This window comes from Anser cygnoides, chromosome 3 (assembly GCF_040182565.1).
Source record: "Anser cygnoides isolate HZ-2024a breed goose chromosome 3, Taihu_goose_T2T_genome, whole genome shotgun sequence".
NCBI classification, from domain to species: Eukaryota; Metazoa; Chordata; class Aves; order Anseriformes; family Anatidae; genus Anser; species Anser cygnoides.
In genome coordinates, this window is record NC_089875.1 from 112,138,191 (window position 1) to 112,159,933 (window position 21,743).

A 21,743-nucleotide genomic window follows, 5' to 3' on the forward strand; every position below is an offset into this window, starting at 1 on the left:
ATATTAAAAAGATAATTCTGTAGGTGTTTGAAAAAGAAATCATATTAAGCTCACCAAATTTCCTCTTCTGACATGATTGCCAACCTCCTGTATATAGGGGATTGTAGAAATAGTCCCTGCAAGATGACCTGATACAGACACTACTTCTTATAAACAAACTAGGGAAGTAGAGTGTAGGTAAAACACCCATAAGGTCTTATACATCTACTTGGAAACCCTATACTAAGCAAACTTATCAATAACTTGTAGGGAACTACTTAAAGACGGGTACTATAAACACTATATCATACATGAATGACACCAAGGTGAAAAGGTTGACAAGTGCTTGGGCTACAAGCTCAGAATTCAATGTGATCTTGAGAGAGTGAAGAAATACTCCAAAATCAACAAGACAAAATTCTTCAAAGACAAGTTGCAATAGTTCATGTGGAATCCAGGCAGCTCGGACAGCCAGGGTGAATTGCTCTCTAGGGATGCCTGTGTCTCTGCATTGCAAATAGATGAAGCGCAGGGAACTGTATAGATAAAATGATTAGCTTTTGAGTGGTTTTTGTTAGGTGAGATAAATTCCAGCTCAGAAGAATTGAAATGCACAGATATGAAGTGGAAAATATTTGTGGCTGGGCAACAGTTCAGCAAGAAAGATCTCAGAATTACTGTGGATCACAAATTCATGATGAGACAAACATGGTGTTTTGCAGAAGAAACAATTCTTACTCTAGGCTATACTAAGAGGATTGTTCCATAAAAGAAATGGGAGTATTTATTCACCCCCTTCTCAGAACTGACAAGGCCACATCTTAAATCCCTGCCCAGTTTTGCAGAGAGAGCAAAGAATCCAGAAGGGAGAGTTTCAGAAAACACCACCCGTTGATAGTCCCTTCAACCTTACAGCTGTATACCTCTTTAGCACAAAACCTTCTGTCAGCTGCATGATTTGTTTAATAAAATATTACTGAATATTAAAGTGTTCTAGTAAAATAATTTATGTAACAGGGAAAACTGGTGTTTGAACCGTGGAAACCAGTTGTAAAGAGGCAACCTTGGCTTCCCTACACAGGAAAACTTCCTCCAAAGGCTATATTTACCCTGCTTGAAAACTATCTGGCTAACTCCAGAGCTGATCTCTCCAGCTCAGGGAGAAATCTGTGCATGCAGATGTTGCAGATAGGGATGGGATCAAATTCTTGCTTTGTGTCCTCATGAAACAGAAGAACAGAGCTTGCAGGCTGCAGCTTTCCAGATCTGTCAAACTGGCATATCTCACCATCATTACACTTGCTTTACAATTGCTGTTAGAAATTATTTATGCCAGAGCGTGAATTCTGTGGGTGAAGACAGAAGTCCGAGGATCCTCAGCGATGTGTCAAAATCTGCTCTCGGCAATAGTGGAGTGTCTTACAGCTGGTCCCTTGGTGGGGTCAGTCTAAGGCCAGGGATATGCTTTGTCCAAAATTATCCATTCATCCTGCTAGGAAAAAGAGGGGAACAAGCCATCTAAACAAGGTAAGGCTTTTACTATCCCAAATAGAGTTCAGCAAGTGGACTATTGCCTGCATTGGAAAAGTTAAAGAGAAAAGCAGTAACTGGGAGGAGGAGGATGCCTGATGTTGATGACATTACATATGTCATCTTGAAGAGCTGGTGAGGGAGCATTAATTGCTTTGACACATAAAAATGCTCAGATCTGAAATGCTGGAATTGGGTGGGAATCTGACCAGAAGTTGCCGTGTTTCGGGTTTGTTTGGATTTCTTCCAAGAAGCATTTCAGAATTTTGCAATCAAAGTAAAGAGACTGTGAAATATCTCTCTTAACATAGTGATGGCAGCCATTCCCTCTGCGAGACACAATCGGCATATAAAGCACTGCAATTTTGAATTATTCATTAACTATCTCATAAAATCTGCAGAGAATACACACTGTGCCAGCTCATCAACTGGTGTAAATCAATGCAAATCCAGTCCTTCTCTCTATGAAGCCCACTAAAAGCACTAAAAGTTATTTAACTGACATTTTTGCAGTCCACATTTGTTTATTTTATACAGCCAAAATGCAAGCTAAATGAAATGTTTGTATATGGTGTAAAACTAGAGGCAAGGCATGCTACAACCTTTAGCTCCCCTTTTTCTCAGCAAAGCTTATCTCACAATGGCGGATGGCACTGTGGGGCTAATCTTGCTTCCTGGGTGAAAGGTGCTGGAGCTCTCCTTATGTGTTTTTACAGCAGGTTCTGCCACGTCCTCTGCTTCACGGGAGCAGTGGGAGGCTGCAGAATTTTGGGAGTCCTGGCTTCTCCCTCCCTCTCCGTTCTCCCAGGCATAAGGGGTGCTTTGTCTTTCAGATAAGCTTTTGAGTTGTATCTCAAGGCACGAGCCTTCAAAATATACAGTTGTTGTTGTGTTTTTTTTTTCCTGTTAAATAATTATAAAAATCATCATCATCATCAGGTGTCTTCACAAAAATGTCCGTGCATTTTTCCTAAAATCCTGTTAGTTGAACATTTCTCCAAGACCCAAGCATAATCAGCTAGAATACATATAAAGAAGATACAGTAATTAAGTTCTTATTCACCAAGGCATTCAGTCACATGCCAGAGTTAAAATGCATGAATTTACTGCATATTTTTTATTTTAAAATATGAATTCATACACATGAAACACAGACTTTTAACAGAGAATTAGTAGGAGACTGTTGCAATGACAGTGTGTTCATAGATTGCTAGATGCGTACTGGAGTTTAATCCTCGTGTAAATCTAAAACAGCTTTCCCATCTTAAACTGAATTACTCTCATTTTACACCATGGTTCATTACTTTAATACAATCAATATGCAAAGTTAACAACCTCTTAGTTGATGCAAATCAGTTTCCCATACATCAGTGGCTCTCCCCTGGAGCCTTTTCTGTTGGGCTGACCTTTCTCCTAAGAGGTAAGCTGTTATATATTTGCATATTCATATTGTACAGTCTTTTACAAACAAATAATTTAAATGTAATACTTGTCAAAGATGCAAGAACGTGAGTTAAATTCTTTATAAAACAGCTGTTCTTCTAATGCTGAGCTGTAGACACTTTAGGCACTTAAACAGAACATCCAGTACTTGCCAAAGAAAAGAAAAGAAAAAATAGTTAATATACACTTTCTATTGCCACAGACCTGTACAACATATATTTTCAGTCTATGGGAAAATTTTTCAACAGATTTTTTTTTAACTAATGGTTAATAGCAATGATTTTTGCAGAGTTCTCAGTAGCAACACATTTCCTAACATGTTAGTAGAGGAATTAGATGGCAAGAAAATAACTGAGGTAGAATTTGTGGCTGCAGATCTGTGAATAAGGATAATAAATGCAAAGGCTGACAGGTTTCGTTCTTTTCCACGCTGTTTTCTAGCAAGCTGCCTTTTCTTCCTGGAATGTAGGAGCTGCAGTTGTTTTGCACATTTCTGTGTAAATTATGCTGTTTCATCACAGAAACATGCAACCATCACTTCAGAAAACTATGACCCATGCAACTTTAGGGTATGTAATCATATATTACCTGGCCAGAAAATGAGTGAAGGGTCTAGGATAGACACCGAGCCCTGATTATTAACAGAAGGAGGGAAGAATAATCAGTACCACACTGACAAAAAGACATCTTGAAATTAACCACACTGTCTAATCTCAGTTGGTTTTCTTGCTTGGTTGTTGTTGTTTTCTCATATAGAATATCAGCCTAAAATCAAGTGTCAAAATGGGTATGTTCAAATTAAGGCTAACTACTAAAATGTTCTTTCATTATGTTTATTTCAATATCAAGTCCTGGAAAATGGCCATAAATTCACAGTTATTTATAGGAAGATTCATGGATTTTCTTTACTCTTTCTTTGTTGTTGCGAACTCAAGCTGTATCTTCCAGAAACTTACCCAACATTAATTTTCACACCATGGAGGCTAAAGCATCTTGGTTCTCTAGCTTGTGTATCTGTATGCATCTGTACTTCCTAAGGCCTGACATCATTGGAGTTAGAATGATTAAACCTTTTCAGAGCCTGGCCCCTCATTATAAATAGTTTAGGGAGAGTTAGTTCATCTTTCATCGATCTGTAACTTGACACATGTAAACATGTAGGAAGAGCAGAGATTGCTGGCACAGGCTGTGCCCTTCCACACATTGCATGGACTATATAAGGACAAAGAAGCCATATAACGAAAATCCTAACCGTAATAATTAAGATTAGTAAATCAACTATGCAAAGGAACATAAAGTTCAAGAGCCTTAGAGACACTGGTAAATATTTCCCCACCCACCCCATCTTGCTCATTACTGAAAATCCATGAGAACTGTCTGACTGGAATGCTTTGGTTTGAAGCCTGATTGAATCTTGGACAAAATGCTGCACAAAAAGCATTTTCTTCCAGCAACCTACCAATCATGCTAACAGTTGTTGATTTCAGATTTATCACTCCTCTTAAGAAGTGAAAATCTCTATCGTTACAGCTTCCAACACTAACAAAATCTGCCAGAGGTAAGAGACATAGTGAAGATAATTAGGACTGAAGGAATTTGATTTTATTTTTTATGAATTTTGATTATGTATATATATATATATATGTTTATTTCCCTATAGGTCTTCCTGTTTTATTGACATCAATATTTCCACCAGCAGTAAGTAACAATCTTGTATTTTAATTGTTCTTTTTTCTTACTAGATCAGTTATACAGGTCACAATTCATAACTGATTCATAAATAAAATATGATTTTATAACATTCAGTTCTGATAGCTTGCCAGATAAGACTTCAAGAAAGAATACCAGTTGTCTACAACTGCTACATTTCATATGTTTTCAACTATCCTTCCTCTGTAAAATTTCAAATGTTAGTGATGGCATTTTAAAATTTGTTTTAGATGGAAGGAAAAAAGTCAATGATCATTTACAATTGCAGTTTCAAATGTAATCTTTACAAGCCTTTTAAAATTGAAAGGCTAATAAAATTGATTATATCCTTTCTGATTTCTAAGTTCAAATTAAAGAAGTGTAGCTATAAAGTTAAAAGCATAGAGCTAGATGACCAGATTTTATAAAATGTGAATTGGTACAACCCATTAAAATATTAGGCTGTAAAATTTTCCCTTTGACTTTAAAGTATCCTTTATTCCAGTTAAAACTGGTGGAAATTCCCATTATTTTCTCTGTGTAGAGATAGACAGTGTAGTTTCCAAGAGTGATTTTGATTCTTTGTGAGAAAAATCATCAGTAAGGCACTGAATTGAAACTAGTGGGGTTGTGTTTTGTTTTGTTTTTTTTGGTTGTTTGTTTGTTTTTTGTATATTATCAAAGTACTTTTTGTATATTATCAAAGTAAAAATATTATCAAACTCCTTTTCAGGTTTCTCTTTTAAAAGTATATAAAATTGTAAAGGTAATGTATTCCAAATCAAACTATGAAACCCAGCTCTAATTTGGCCACTCAGCAAAGCATCCAGCTGTTATAAAACTTGAAGAGTTCTTCAGCTCCCTCTTGTTTCATAAACGGCAACTGCTAAGTTTTTTGATAAGTAAAACTCATGACAAGACCACCTTCAGAAAATATAACCATTAAATAAGACAAAAGAAATCATTCCAACTTTCTGATTCTCTCATGAAAATGTCTGTTTTGATGCCACCACCACCCAGAAGAGAGAAGCGGTAGAGACTCTATAAAACCTTATTATTAGCTTATTAGTATTACTTTACTTGGAAGGCACTAGGATACTATAGTGATGGTTACATCACCTTAAACAAGACGTAATGCAGATCTTTGTGTGACCTGAAGTGACCAAATCCCAAGATAATAGTCTCTCAGAGCTGCAATTTGGGTTATTTTACTTTGTTTACAGATGGTAGCATTTCAGTAAGATTTTCCAAAGGGAAAAGAGCTATTTTAGCATGCAAAGTGTTTTGGGCTAGGCTCATAATTACCTCATCCAGCACAGATACAAAAGCAGCTATGATGAGAAGTTTCACAATGTTCCTTGCACACAAATGCTTCTTTTTTTAGTTGTTGCAACCTGGATTTTTCTTAAGTCACCTGTAGCCCAAACTTCTCTGAAGTCCCCTTTCCTCTCTTACAGATGGGTTCATTTCACCAGTTTGACACAACGCATCTGTTTTGGACAATTGTGTGACACGGTAAGTCCCCTTGGTCACTGCTGAGTTAACGATTCAATAGAGGAATCCTCTCTAATGCTGAAAATCACGTTGACTCTGAAAGATACCTAAGTTAAAAAAAAGAGCAGGAGGACATGAGCATCACCTGCAAATGTTTGCTGAGCAAAGCACTCTATCTCCACTGTGTTACTACTTCCACATTTAAGTTCAGTGAGACACGATGGAGCCCAGGAGAGGAATGAATTTCTCTCTCCACCATGTGGTAAAATCAGCCTGCAATTCACAGTAAATAATGGGAGGAGACAGAGGTAATTCCAACTTTTGAGCACAGACATACAGGGGGCCCAACCAAGGCATTTCTCCTTTATATATGAGTTTGATCCTACCTCACACACCTCCTGTGTGTAGGACTGCCAGGAATGAGAAAGAGCATTTTGTCCCTTCTTACACCTTTATCAAGAAACAGGTAACGATAATTAGATTTCAAGTTTTACCAGTAACTCATCTGACTGTTGGACCTTTCCTTACAGAAATGGGCTCTGTACTTAAAAGAGAAATGATAATAAAAGAAAATATCCCATGTTTTCTAATCATTTGCAGCAAATAAAACTTGAAGATCATTATAAACATCAGGTTTGGCAGCATACTAAAAACTCTTTCCCCTTCTAATATAGCTGATGCTGGAGGGCTGATCCATTGGCTTCTATTTTGGGAGGTGAAAGAAGGTAGTCACTAGAGCGCTATTAAAAACAGAGTTTCTTCAAGACATTTGCATCACTTAAATGGGTCATAAACAAAGGCAGAAGCAGTATTTACTGTGCTATTAAGGTAAACAAAAATAGAAACCCACAGGTAATTATGAAACAGATTGAGTCTGGCAGGTGGGTTCCAGCAGTCTGGTTTTGATTTCCAAACGAGGGATTAGAGCCAAGCTATAGACCTGCCATAATAAATTAACTATATTCCCATACTTACATGGCTTGTTTCTTTTCACTTCTACTTTCATTTTACATTAGCAGCATTTGGCACTCTGATCTAGAAACAAGCCTTCTCGTTTCTTAATCACCTCTGAGCCTGAAGTTGGTTTTATGGTGGAACTACAACTACTGCACAGCGACCAGCATGGGGCCATCCTGCCAGGCAATACCTGTGCAGCACTGACCCCAGGACCTGGCATCCATATGCCGCTCACAAGAAATGGAGAAGCTTCGCTTACATTTTTAAGAGGAAAAGGCTTGTCAGTGAAATAATGAGTCCCGTGAGCAGAAACTACAGGGAAAAAAAAAAAAAAAAAAGAGAGAGAAAGAAAAACACCATGCAGGTATTATGACAGGACCAAAAGAGTGGTACCACTCAAGGAAATTGAGCACAGAGGGTCAAAGAGGAGGGGTTGGAGAAAGTTTGTGGAATATGTTTAAAATTGAGGAGTGTGTTTGATTTTACTTTTTACTGCAATCTAGAATACCAGCTCGCACATTTCTTCAAGGGATGTTCTCAGTAGCAATGCAGGCACCAATGTGCAAATGTTTTGCACTTGGAGAGCAGTGACTGCTGACCACCATACACCTCTGGAGCAGTTTGAATGTGAGGAAGGAGGATGTCAGTGGCCCAGGATCCCTGGTATCCCAGCCTCCACATGGGTGTAAACCCCCTACTGCCTGCCAGAGCTTTGTTCTGTGTGCCCTGCTGGTACCCTCGCTGCCTCTGCCTGACTTCAGCTACAGCGAGGGCAAGTATGACTACCTACACTGCAGTCACAACTCCAAAATGAACTCCAAAGAGACAGAGATGCTTCCAAAAATGGGACTTACAGTCTTGGAGAACTGCTGTGCCCTTGAAAGCTTTATTCACTGGCCTTTTGGTGGTATTTTTTTCCTATATATTATCAGACAGGGCAACAGTCTAACTCTGGGATACAAGGTGAAAATCAGCAATCCTGTACAAAACAGTAGCACTGAGAACAAATGCAAGTTACTCAGATTGTGAATAACCAAGGCCAAAAGAAGGAGCAAAGGAAAGGAGAACAAATATGATTTACACTTTTGACAGAAAACTGACGTATGATCACTGAGCTGAAGTGCCTGTTGTAACTTTATGTACATCTGCTTTGATTTCTTTTGCTTAGACCAAAATCCATTAACAAGGCCCAAGAGGTTAAAAACTGAGAAATGACAGAAGTGAATTACTACTGCCAATTTTCAGTAGTAGAACAATAAAGAAAAAGAAAAAGAAAAAGAAAAAGAAAAAGAAAAAGAAAAAGAAAAAGAAAAAGAAAAAGAAAAAGAAAAAGAAAAAGAAAAAGAAAAAGAAAAAGAAAAAGAAAAAGAAAAAGAAAAAGAAAAAGAAAAAGAAAAAGAAAAAGAAAAAGAAAAAGAAAAAGAAAAAGAAAAAGAAAAAGAAAAAGAAAAAGAAAAAGAAAAAGAAAAAGAAAAAGAAAAAGAAAAAGAAAAAGAAAAAGAAAAAGAAAAAGAAAAAGAAAAAAAAAGAAAAAACAGAAATAGTGATTTTTTTTAATTTAAGTTTTATTACAGTTTTAGATTTTAATGGATAAACTAAGCTTTTGTGAAGACTTTGTCAAACATTTTGTTTCATTTCTAGTCTCAACACTGTTCTTTTGGTATGCAAGTATCAGAATTCAAAATTGTGTTTAAAAATACAAATACATTTCTCATATAAAGTATGGTTTCGATCAACAATGTGTAAAATGATTAAGCTTTTAACGCAGAATCATCTGCAAACAAAGTATATCATTTAAATCACAGATTAAATAGTGTGATGGGATACGATTAATGTGTTTTATTAGATTCTTTAACGAAAGGAAAAATGTAGCAGCTTCTTAGTGATTTATTTTCTGTGAAAGTAGCAACAGTAAAGGACCTTGAGAGAACACCAAAAGTAAGTATCCTCCTTGGAAGGAACTCCAGCTTCTTGGAGACCCACATGGCTCAGCACAGCCTCTGCAAATTTCTTAGGTTTTAGAAAGGAGCAAAACTTGGAAAATGATAATGTCATACCTATAGACCTTGTTAACCTACAGTCCTTACAGCAAGCTCAAATAACACACTATGGGGGTAGGAGCTTTTTAAAGTACCCGTCAGAAACAGTTTCCAAGACTCCTTACTCACAAAACCTTCCAATCCCACATTTCCATTAGTTACTACAGCACCAGCAAAGTTCCTGACTGACCTTGGTAGATGACAGCACAGTGCCAGACTGCCCATCATGCTTCACAATATTGTCTTGTCTTTCCACAAACTCACACCATTCTGTTTATAGCCATTTACCATCTCTTGTGCAACACCTAGACTGTAAACTCTTTGAGACATGGAGCACGTCTACTGCCATATTTCGACTGCATCCAGTACACTGTGCTGCCAATCCACAATTACACCTCCTAGGTGACATGATACAAATACAGACTGTGGTCAACATTGCCTTTCCATCAAAAAAACATCATGCTCCTACTGCATGTGAAAGATGAGATAGAACTTATTAAATCAATGCTCAAAATACATGTTTTTTATTACCTAAAAGTAGAGTGAATATCTTATTTTAGTAAAGCATTCACAACTTCATGCCATTTTCATTGAACTATGGTCCAGCAAGTAGTCAATAATAATAATAATAAATATAAGTATAAAAAGCATGTACTAAATCACTCCATCTGGTATAAACTGGTACAGGTTTCTTGCCATCTTCATTAGTTTTGCTAATGACTTGTGCAGTGATCTGGAACTAAACACATTTCTTCTTTGTACCCCTGACTGTTTATGTTTGAAGAAGAAAATATGACTAATGTTAATTTTGCTTGTAAAATCCAAAGCACTGTATTAATACATCATTGTTATTTAACAGCTATAAGTGTGTTAAAGAAAAACAGGCAGTGGAGCAGAAATTTGTTCCTCATGAAAGGAAAGAAAAGTCTTCTTTCCAGAATGGAGCTCCGGGCTAGCTCTGTCTGTTGATCTGAGTAGTGATGGTAGAATATATGTTGGAAACCTACAGTGCCCCAACACAGAAAGTTTTATCCTACCTGGAATTAAAGGAGAAGAATTCCACTACAGTTTAAACAAAACACAAGAGCAAGCTTTTGCTTCCTGGTGTTCACAGCAAAAGAAGAATGGGGAAAATGACCAGCTCAACACTGAAAAGAAGGCAATGAGTTATATTGCAAGACATTTTACTGATGTCATCCAATATCACAAAGAAGAAAGATGTAGCAAGCCTGGACCAGGCAGGAAAGATTTTTTGGCTGCTTAGAAGGTTAACAAAAATAAACAGAGTTGTAACTGCTAAAGTTAAACAACACACTTCTAAGGTGCTATAACTTTATCTGTATGGGTTTAATCTACACCTATTTTAGATTAAGAAACTGTTCCTTGTAAAAAATACCTTATCTTCACTACTTAACCCTGCTAAACATGGTGTTTTCTGCATCTCTCTCTAAAGCTCCTGATACTGATTGGCAGCATCAGTAAGGCACATTAGCAGTCCCTGGATCAGGAGGACCTTTCTAATGGCTGTAGTTAACAACTTTTCCAAAGTATTTATTCCACATCTGGACACATTCCAAGAAGATGGAAACAGTGTTAAAGTACAGGTTTTTTAAGAAACAGGTTCTCCGTGAATTCAGGCTTCTTAAACTAAGGATACGTAAACAAGGAATCCATTGGGAGATTCATTATGAAAAGCTCAGGCAAATCTATAAATGGATAAGGAGATGAAATCTTTTTTAGCTAGATGGAAACAGATTTGAGCTCCTTCACAGTCACTCTGTTATGATTTTCCAGATCTCCCTCTGTCCTGTGTGAGAGAGTTTTCTCTCCTTGGATAAGCAGCTTCCACACCTTTCGTCTGATGACTAATGGCAGTCATTTCCCTAACATTCTTGAGAGAGCAAATTTTACTGCAAAAATGATATACTAAATTTACCTCCTAAAAAAAAATATATATATCTTTGTTGTTGAGGCCTAAAATAACTATGAAATATTTTAAATGACCTGTAAGCCTGCTGTTGGAAGCAAGTTTCATTCTCCCTGACAACACTTTAAACTTCATCTGTAACAATTAGAAATATATATCCCAACTTGTAGCCTTTCACTCATGTCTGCTGTAGTTTCTCTGCTGAAAGTTTCTCAAGAAACAGATTATTATCAAAGAATTTCCACTTAACAAAGCCAAGACCAAATGCCTGAATCTTGCTTCATTACTCTTTTCCTGGTGAGGGAACAAAACTGAGTGACAAGTTTTGGAAACTTAACAGAAGCAAGCTCCTCACCTGAGCTAGTGTAACATTCCATAGGTGCTGCTACCTCACCTCACTCAGAGTCAGGAGGTGCCACCTCTGCACTGGTTGATGTAGCTGCATTTAAGGCAGCGCATTCATCCCCACAACAAGCCTGGCTGGACCATGTACATGCATGGCTCTGTAAAATAATTCAACTCCCCCCAAATTGATTTATTCTATTACATACACACATAATGTGATGAGAAAGACTCTGTACCATGCACCATATTAAAATTTTATTTCCATTGATATGAACTTGAGGCAATATATTTGGCTTCAGTAAATATATCTAATTTAGAGAAGGGATGGTAAGAAAAAGGTTGCTCCTTGAGCTCACGATCAGCACTGAGTAACTCAGAACCTTATTGAGGCTACTCTGGCCTCCTCTCTGTTGGAAGAACTCATTACAAATGTTTTACCCCTTAGCCCCTTTCATAATTTGAGTGTGTCTCTAAAGACATCAACTCTGTCAACACAACCAAAAATCTATATATGAGTGTTTATCTCTCTCTGTAGCAGCCAGACTGCAGATCCTTCTGCAGATCAAACAATTCACAGAGAGCCTTTGGCTTACAGTAGTTTTATTTGCTAGTTATTATAAATAACTCCAGGGGAAGGGGAAGAGAGAGTAGAAAAGCAATTACTGACTTCTAAAACTACCTTCTTCTCCACTCCTCAGCGGTCAGTGATGAGTTGAATGGAGCTCTCCAAGATTACCGGTGCATCTAGCCAAATTCCTACAGACCATGAACACACCTGCACTGGTCGCAGCCTTATTGTCTTTCTGGGAGTAACTGCTGTAGGAAATCAGGTAGGCAAATGAGACCACATCTGACAAGTTGTCATGAGTGTCCAGCACTTAATGTCCAGTGTCTTATTAATTTCATCTTCATTTAGGACATGCCAGCATGAGAAAGCAAGTGCAGAATAATATTGACAATTTGATTATTTTCACTGAATGGTTAACCAAGGTGTGATTACAAGCTTCATGCTTTCTAGACCAGAGCTAGCGAGGGAGAGAAAATAAAACCTGCAGTCAGAAATGCAAGAATAAAACAGGAGGGGAGTTTGTTGTACTTACTTTCTCCTGGGCAGGGTTGGATGAGGGTTTTTTTTTTCCTGCTAAACATGCAATTGCATCAGATCCTGTCATCAACACAGCTTCACCAAGTTCAGTATATGGCCACACGTCTGCAGACTTCATCTGCAATTTCCTCTAGGGAATCTTTTTTAAACTTTAAATATATAGAAAATAAATAGCTTACAGGCTTCAGTAGTTCTACTGTGTATGTTTTTCTTTTTTTCTTTTTTTTGGGGGGGGGCGGGGAGGAGAAGGAGATGGCAGACACTTCACACGCAGTTTGGTCAAAAGGGGATAAAAAATGCAATGCTTGAAATTAAAGTTCTGACTGCAGCTTGGGAAGTTTACTTTGCAGGACAGCATGAGTGTGGGTTTATTTTATATTTCCCAAAAATGCATTCTCCCTTGAGGAAATGCTACTGAATTTGCATTCTCACAAAGAGCCTTCAGGGATCTGAGTTGAAGTTGCTGAGATATTCATCTTGAAATGAGGCAGAAAACACCAAAAGAGTACTGATCACATCTAACATCTGGGGAAAAAAAAAAAATGCCATGCCCCTTGACTGCTGTTCTCAGTGCACCAGACTGGGGAAGGAGATAGGGGAAGGATAGCCTGGCAGCCAGGACACAGGGCTGGGAGAGGAGGCACCACACAAAACAAGGCTGACTGGGCAGCAGGGTGCTGCCCCCAGAGCCTTTTTCCCTGCTACCCCAATGTCCAGTTTTGTCCATGGATGTTGACTTGGAGCTTAAGAGAGGAACACAGTAGGTGGGCTGGTATTATGGTGGGGCATTTTCACTACCAGCTGGCAAAACAAGCCAGCCAGGACTAAGGTGTGAATGCAAAACTCAAGTTTAAAGGAATGGCAGTGTTTAATGAAGGAATTACTTAAAAGCTTGTTACATCACTGCTCACTAGAGAACATGCAAAACATCACCCTGCACCATTTCCTACACATGGAGCAGAACAAGTCCTTGCTCTCCTTCAGCATTTACACATGAACACGTTATTACATGACACCACCAAAGCCAAGCAAGGGTTGATGCCTGGACTGCAAAAGTTGGTCTTCCTGGCTTTGTTATCATTATCAGAGCAGAGATGACTTCGGAGAGGCAGTCACAAGGTAACTGCAAAGAGCGTCAGGTTACAGGTAGTGAAAAAAGCAGAAGGGAAGGACATTGAGTTAAATATGTAGCATAAAGCATAAGTCATTTGGTGCTGAGACCTCTGCATCTGTATTTTATACAGTTCAGGGGTTTACATGGGATTAGATCAAGGCTGGTTCCATGGACCAAACTTCCCTACTGCACATTTGGTCTGAAGTTGTGTGAAGAACTCATGATTGGTTTGGATCCCTATGTTCCTCTTAGGATTCAGAAAGCCCTTAGTACAAACCTAAAGCAGTGGTTCCAGTTTAGTCTCCTCCAAAAGAAATCACAGTGTAATAAGACACATGCACATGAATCCTGCTCTATGGGTGGAAATCACATGCAGCAAATTGGACAATCCAGGGAGTCACTTCCAAAGCCCAGTGTTGCTTCAAGCCAAAATGATAAAGCAGACAACAAAAATATCGTTTGAAAGTGTACCACCCTTCACAGCATCTCAGTTGACCTCACCTGTTCCTATAGCAATGCTGCTGAAGGACCAAGAATAACCAAAGGGTCATAATGTTTTGCAGATTGTGACCACAGTAAATATGAAAAGCTACCTTTTGGATCACTGGAAATGCTTTTTGAATAGTTAAGACATAATGACTAATTAACTCATTTTTCAAGTGTCTCATTTCATCTCAAAAATAGCTAAACCAGACTATATTTTAATCCATCACCTTTTCACCGACACCCCTGGCACAACCCTCCTCTCTCGACCTTATCTTTTCAACTTCCTGCTAAGATGTATGTTCAATGAAACAAAAAAAAGTCTAATTTTCTAACTCAGATCCAGCTCTTTCCCTATCACAGCCATCAGCTAATTTCCTTTAAACATCATCACATAATCAAAGAGGACCCTGGGGACCAGTGTCCTAACCCTGTCTTGTCTGACAGACAGAAGATTCCGTTCTTACAAGTCCAAAGCTCAAGGCTGACAGGAGTCCTTCAGGGAACAATATTCATTTTTTCCAAGCCAGTACCAGCTTCAGGTCACCTATGGCATTAACTATAAAAAATAAAATTAAAATAAATAATAAAATAATTTTAAAAGACTTTTCCTGTTGCTCTGTCAATACTCTTTAATGTTAACCTGAAGGGAGTACCCATTCCTCATACAATTGAACTAATTACCAACAAAAGTGCATATGTGCATACTATTTCGTGAGCTGAACATTTGACCTCCTTCATTGTTGCCCAGTTTACTTTGGACAGAAATATCCAAGTTATTTGTGTTTGGCCAGCTCCCCCCTCCTAGTTCCTTCAGTGTTCTAACTAGATGTTAAAGAACAAACTGGTAAGCTTCACTGGTGCAGCTACTTACCTCTAAAACTCAATAATTAATCCCAAGTGGATGACAAATGCTATGCAATTTATTCGCTGCTTGGCTGCAGCTTGAAGGAGCATGGACTCTGAATTAGTGAGCTCTTTGGGTTCAATCTGGAAAGCATATGTTTCCCTTCCATCATTCAATCCATCAAAATGCAAAAAAGGCCTGGGAAAGGCACATGGCACATTTTGATATTATTCATTAACATTAATGTCCTTGTTATAAAGATATGTTTTATTTGCAGGTAACAACAGCCTCATGGGCATCTGGGAACACTTTGAATGGTTGCCAAAAAAAAAAAAAAAAAAGAAATTTGGGTCATAACTAATGATCAACATCCCCTTTTAATCAAATGAAGCCATCATAATGTGTCAGTCCTCTGGGGGAACAAGGACCTTTCACCTTGCTGGGGCCTGTTGAGGCCAGCAGTAGCTCTAAGCAACCCTGGAAAGTAGTCTTTTAGTTTAGAGAGGGAAAAAAATGGAGTCTATCCATCAACACACTCTCTTGTGACACCAAACATGTAAAAGAAACTACATGGGGTAGTGATGTTTCTTCCCAATTAACTCATGCATTTATGAAGTACCCATTCAGGGCTTTCCTGATACCACTGTAGTTCTCCCCTGGCACCACTGCCAGGTGGCCATTGCTCTGACATTGAAGACTCTACTCTCAGAACAGATCCTTGATAAAAATATAGAGTTCTGCTGGCAGCTCCAGAGCATCACGTAAATGAGACTCAAATGGCTACCCTGAGGTAAAAAGTAGCTTTCCCCCTTCAGTGTTGGTTCTTCTACAAAAGGAAAGGCTTGTCAGGTGAATGGTAAAAACTTTTCAACTTTTTTTTTTCTTTTTTAATCAGTTAACAGTGTTTTTCTAAATAGCTTTTGAATGGAACTAGAAACAAAAGCACAGATAATTTATAACAAAATGACAACAAAATAAGAAAGATGAGAAATTGTTTGTTTGTTTGTTTGTTTCTGAGAAAAAAAAAAATAAAAAGAAAGAAAAAGAAACAAAAGTTAGAGGCCATAGCTACAAATGTTAACTTTCAGAAATGAAAGCTTCAGGTGCCTCCTGAAGACTTCTGCTCTCTGCCAGCCAAACTGCTTGATGATCCTCTGTCACTCTCTACTTTTGACCCTCAAAGCCTACTCAAAGGTCATCCTCCATTTGGCCCTAACAGAGGTAAATTTCATGCCTTGAATGCGTTTTAGTCATCACTGCTCAATAACGTTAAAAAAAAAAAAGGAAAAAAAAAAAAAGACATCCCTGATGTCTCAGTGCACTTCACACAGAAGGAAGGAATGACTGTCCTACAGGCTCCCCAAAGACTGGTGGAGCAAACACTTTGGCTTTTCCTGAGGCATCAGAGAAACGGGTTAATTAAGCACTGTCCTCCATATTTTGCTGTGAGATTTTAGCTAACTGTATTCTGGCTTTTATCACGGCCACTCAGAGTCCCTTCAGTGAACTGTAATATTTAATCTTCAGTTTTGCTCCAACTAAAATGACTCCCTAGATTGTGTGAGAGCCTAATGTATATCTCAGATTGCTCCCTGGATAGTCCTTCATCTATCAAAGAAAGAAACCTTCTGGTGAGAGCTTTCCTATTAGCTTACCCTGAGACATGGGTATGGGCTTTTAAAACACATATTTATATGTAGCTCAATGCCCCTACTGCTACAATATCTGAACACTTCACATTCTGTAATAGCCACTTCCTTTCTGTAAGTTGAGGCTTGGCTGTCATCACTATTTGAAGAAAAAGAGATCTAAGCACGAACAGAATTATGGAACAGTTGGAGTTGGAAGGATCCTTAAAGATCGTCCATGGGCAGGTACACCTCCCACCCAACCAGGTTGCTCAAAGCCCCATCCAGACTGGCCTTGAATACCTCCAGGGATGGGGCATCCACAGCTTCTCTGGGCAACCTGTGTCCATGCCTCACCACCCTTATAGTAAAGAGTGTCTTCCTTATATCTAATCTAAACCTACCCTCTTTTAGCTTGAAGACATTACTCCCTGTCCTATCACTACACCCGTGATAAGGAATCCCTCCCCAGCTTTCCTGTAGCCCTCTTTAGGCACTGGAAGGTCGCTGTAAGGTCCCCCTGGGGCCTTCTCTTCTCCAGGCTGAACAACCCTAATTCCCTCAGCCTGTCTTCACAGGAGAGGTGCTCTAGCCCTTTGATCAACTTTTTGACCCTCTTCTGGACCCTCTCTAATAGGTCCATGTCTTTCTTATTTTGGGAGCCCCAGAGCTGAATGCAACCAGGTGGATTCTCACAAGAGCAAAGAGGGAGAATCACCTCCTTCAACCTGATAGCTACACTTCTTTTGATGCAGCCCAGGATATGGTTGGCTTTCTGAGCTGCAACTGCACACTGCCATCTCATGTTGAGCTTTTCATTCACCAAAAACCCCAAGTCCCTCTCCAGAGGGCTGCTCTCAATCCACGCATTGCCCAGCCTGTATTCGTTTTTGGGATTGCCTCAGCCCAAGCACGGGACCCTGCCCTTCACCTCGTCAAACTTCACAGTGTTCGCAGACGCCCACCTCACAAGCCTGTCAGAGTCCCACTGGATCATCACCCTTCCCTCCAGCATGTTAACCACACCACTCAACTTGGTGACTTGTGGTGACTTGCACTCTAACTGCAAATATATATATATATATACATATATATATATATAAAAAGCATGTCTCTCAGCAAACACTGTAAGGCAACAACTGCTGGCAAAAGGAACATCCCAGCCACTGCCAAAACATGCCAGCCTTCCCCTTGCTGAGGTTGCTCACATCCAGTCCTAGAGGTCCCCACATCCATAGTGGTGGGTGGCTCACCAGAGTGGTCATGCTTGCACTGGTAAAAGAAGGGATATTGCCTGTAAGAAAGAGTTCACCTCATAGTAGCCATGGCCTATCTTAACCTTTTGGTCAAATGTAGCCTTATGGGCTTTCCCAGCATCACTGGAAGGCCCAGCAGGCCAGCTCAGGGCTTTAGCACTATCTCAGATAGGCAGAGTGCCTTTGCTAGTCACAAGTTTTTCCAGTGTCAAAGGGTGAGCTCACCAATTGTGTTTTTATTATACTTACTGAAAAATGAAGCAGTTCCCAACTTTATCAACAATGATCAGCCTGCCTCAGACTGCAGTGAGTCAGTGCAGAGACCCCCTCTGCTTCCTTGCCCTACCCCTGGCTTGTGTTTGCTTTCTGAATAAACTAAGGGACAGGCAGCTCTTTTTAGGATCCCTTCCCAAGCTATTGCATTTTCTCAGTGTAACGTTAAGCATCTTGTCAGCACTGTGTAAGCTCACAGTGATTTTAGGTTAGGGCTTCTAGTACGGCAAGAGAAGCACAGTACGAGAGTTTCGTGTTTGGAGGAAGGGATGAAGTGGCAACTGTTGAATTTGATAGCTTTGCATCTGGCACAATTTCCAAATAGTGGTGCTTTCTAACAGTCCCCTTAAAACCACTGATTTGGAGAGAAAGTACGCAGGCCTGCCCTCACGCCCAAGGCACTAAAGCCAGTTGGCAGGCCTGCCTTCAAGACTATTAGTGCTCTTGAAGACTAGAAGCCTCCTGTCCCAGGATATTGCATTTACGTACGTCTCCTTTCCAAACTGGAAATGTTTTTGAGTTTCGTTCCGTGCCTGTTTTTTGTTTCAGTTAGAAACTCAGGAAATCAAAAGAAGAAACATTTAGATTTTGCAGCACTCAGCAGAGACAGAGGGCCTGACTGGAAAAGGACAAGACGTGGTAGCAAAGCTCACAAATTCATTAAATTCTCCCAGTTACACTTCCAACTCCCTACTTTTAGATCATGAGGACAGCCGTTTGCCCACTGAGCACTTTCAGTGTAAAAAGTCCCACAAAAAAAAATAACAGATGTATAAAAAGTTGCTCTGTGGAGAGAGAGAAAAAAAATCTGTGGCTGAGTGAGAAAATCAATAAACATTAAAGCACTGGACATAATTGCAAAACGATGTTTGCTTTATTTAAAACCACTCCTTTTTTTTTTGGAAATTAGTTCTGCAAATGTTTCATGTGAAGGAATAAGCTTCCCCATGAGCACCACTGAAGATGATGGACGGGACTAGGAAAGAATGCACAATCATGTTTTCTTCCTCCCAGAGAGAGGGCATTAATCACACGTTCCTCCATAATCCTCCTTCCAAGGCCCCAGAAGGAAAGGGAAGAACCTGTCATAGCTCTAAAATTGGACTTTTCTGGTTTTCAGCGTGGGTGTTTCCACTGGGCCTGTGACAGACCTGAACACATCCCGAATCGCTTCTGAGCACAGCAGGGGAAACTGAGGATGCATTTCTGATCTGGGCTTATGTACAGGGCTTTTCCTTGTCCCCTTCCCCATCCAGCACTGTTCCCTTTCTCTTTAGTGATTGCCAGGCTGATATTTCAGAAAGAAAGCATCTTTATAAACTATCTGACCACATTTTTGGTACCTCCCATTTAAGGCTGCAGTGAGTGCTCCAACCCAAAGACGAAAAGATTGATGTGGGCAAATGGGCAAGGCAAAGACCAGGCAGAGAGACTGTGTGTGTCTAGGGGACATACCACAGCAGTGTGCCTGCTCACACCTTCCCAAAAGGGGTTGGGTTGTGAGTTAGATGACACTATAAACCAAGATACCGTCTCCCCAGTGTCCATAGTTGGTGCATTTGGACAAAGCTCAGCTCTGTGATTCTAGTCCCAGGCTGAAGCAACAGCATAAACAGAGAAGTTTTCAAGAGTGGAAGAAGGCCACTGAGAGTGTAAGGAAGGTTTTGATCTGTAATATACTTGAATATTTTGAAGGTCTCTATTAAATGTCTGTAGTCTCCCTGCTGCGGCAATTGAGTAGAGGAAATAATAATGGAGATTGAAAGGCATTCACCAGCCGACCTCTCACAACCCTGACATTCTTCAGTAGAATATGATTGGAACTGGGCACATCTGCTCTCAATAACAAAAATAAAAAATGGCCTGCAGCTTTAAGCCCTGAAAAACTTAAAGCTGGGCTAAAAGGAGGGCATTAATATATGTATCTGTAGACTCAATATAACTGTAAATGTTCAGTAATAATGCTGTGATCATGGCCACAACATGTTTTGGAACGCTTTGTCTGCTGGAAATGTTCAAGAAATGTGGGAAGGTGAAAAGCTGATCTCTCTCACAGTTAGGTATGGCCAGCTTCAGACAAGGGGCAGGTGTGATAGCGGAGGTCATGCAAAGTCAATGTCCAGGCCACCACCAAACACAGTGCAAAACAGAAGCTGAGCCCTCACACCTTCACCCCACTTCCCCTGGGCTACTGTGGGTTGTCATTGTGCAGAAGCACAGCACTGAGAAGCCTGAGCTAGACCCAGCCTGGCCAGCCCCAGGGCTACTTGTGAGGTGGCCACCTCAGTGCTGCCTGTAGCCAAGGGATGCCCTGCTGATGGGGGAGGCTACCTGCCCCAGGAGTAGTTCTCACATGGTTTTAGAGCTCCCAAATAAGTGTAGAGCTTGATGGGGTGTCATGCAGCATATCAATTCACTCTAAAGCTGAGGAGGGACCAGTAACCCAGCATTGCTAGGACATGCCAATTTGCCTTGAGAAGCAAGTGTTGATATCAGAGAGAGCTTAAAGTGCATCCAGTGCTGGCCTGGGTGTTTGTCCTTCTGCACCTCACAGTGCAGCGAGCCCCACCGCTCTGTTTGCCAACTGAGGAAGCCAGTCATGCCGGGGACAAGTCTGCAATGAGCTGAAAGATGGAGCATGTCCAGTCCCTCCAAACACAGCTGCTCGATCTGGGACTGTGCTACGAATCAAACAGTGTTGCTGATTCATCCCATTCCCAGTAGCACATGTGAGTCATCTGTCCACCCTGGACTGTTCACTGATGAAAAGTTTATTTTTAACAAGTACTAGTTAAAAATAAATGTATACATCATACAAATGAGTAAAGCATTCAGCTCCAAATTGGTATGAATGTGCCCTGAGAAAAATTAGCTAGCTTGAATGCAATAGGAAACCTGAGAACCAGTCCTTCCCTTACACTGGCATAAATCAGGAATAACCCCACTGTGATCAGTTACTGTTTCTATAAAGGAAGCATTTTTAAGACTCCGATTGAGATCATGCTCCATTAGCCTAGTAGGAGGATCCTCTCAGAGGTTTTATTATTATCCAGTGTTCACAAAAAGAGAACTCTGACTGTGAGGGTTTAAAAGTGGGGTTTGTGCCACCTTTAGCACTATAAAAGTTGACAATAAAATCTAAACTTTTCATTTAACCTCCCTCTATAACAGAGAGCGATTGTCATGTCCCACCCATCCTATTGTAGGTCCCAAATAATGGGGAAAACTGCCCCTTAAAGGTGCAGATATCTCTGCACTGACTGTAGACACAATCTGAATAACTGACGGACTAGACACCTGAAGTTTGGCAAGATGAGCAACACCCCAAGAGATCACAGCACGAACAAGAACTTAACTTTGCTCCTCTCAGCTCTAATGAAAATCCTTAACGGGGCTGAAGCGGCTGAAGATTTAAAGAATTTGTCTAAAAAAGTTGTTAAGAACGTGTGGGTAAAAGTGTGTAGCCTGGGATATGCAGAAGGGCAATCCAATGGTCTTCCCTGCCTTCAACTCTGGTAACAGCACAGCAAGGGCCACTACCCTGAGCTGCGTTATGGCTTACAACTGACAGGAAAACTGCATGATATCAGCCACTGGATTTAGCCTGCTTCAACAGAAAACACATTTGCACCAC

At 39.9% G+C, this 21,743-nt stretch overlaps 1 long non-coding RNA gene across 1 annotated transcript in view; it reads left to right on the plus strand.

Annotated features, from left to right (window-relative positions):
• Positions 1-409: 409 nt before the first annotated feature.
• LOC125179928 (uncharacterized) overlaps positions 410-21,743 on the plus strand; it is a 41,307-nt gene continuing 19,973 nt past the window's right edge. Inside the window, exons 1-4 of the long non-coding RNA XR_010830651.1 lie at positions 410-1,506; positions 4,613-4,650; positions 6,099-6,156; positions 7,152-12,233. This is a non-coding gene — a long non-coding RNA (uncharacterized lncRNA). The remainder of the gene's footprint in view (positions 1,507-4,612; positions 4,651-6,098; positions 6,157-7,151; positions 12,234-21,743) is intronic.